This window comes from Notothenia coriiceps, unplaced genomic scaffold, assembly GCF_000735185.1.
Source record: "Notothenia coriiceps isolate Sejong01 unplaced genomic scaffold, NC01 NC01_scaffold00011521, whole genome shotgun sequence".
Lineage (NCBI taxonomy): Eukaryota > Metazoa > Chordata > Actinopteri > Perciformes > Nototheniidae > Notothenia > Notothenia coriiceps.
This window is the reverse complement of record NW_011344222.1, coordinates 38,534-38,846: the sequence shown is the minus strand read 5'-3', so window position 1 is coordinate 38,846 and position 313 is coordinate 38,534.

The following is a 313-nucleotide window of genomic DNA, read 5'->3' as shown; positions in this document are numbered from 1 at the left end:
GAGTTAATGTTGGAACAGATGAGTTTTGCGGAGGGATTGGAAGATGGTTTCAGAGAGAGAGGCGTTGTAAGATGTCACAGGAGGTGAACCAGAGGGTGGGCGCAGCGACAAGCGAAGGCACGGTCCCCGAAGGTGCGGAGGCGGAGATGGTGTGTGTATGAGAGCAGCGGAGTCGAACGCAAGCAGCTGTATGGGTGGAGAGATCTGTGAGGTACTGAGGAGAGGGCATATGGGTTTGTGTAGTGAGATAGCATGTGTACTCTGTGTAGATATTGTAATTTTGCGAAACAACCCTAGGTACTTTGTTCCGTTT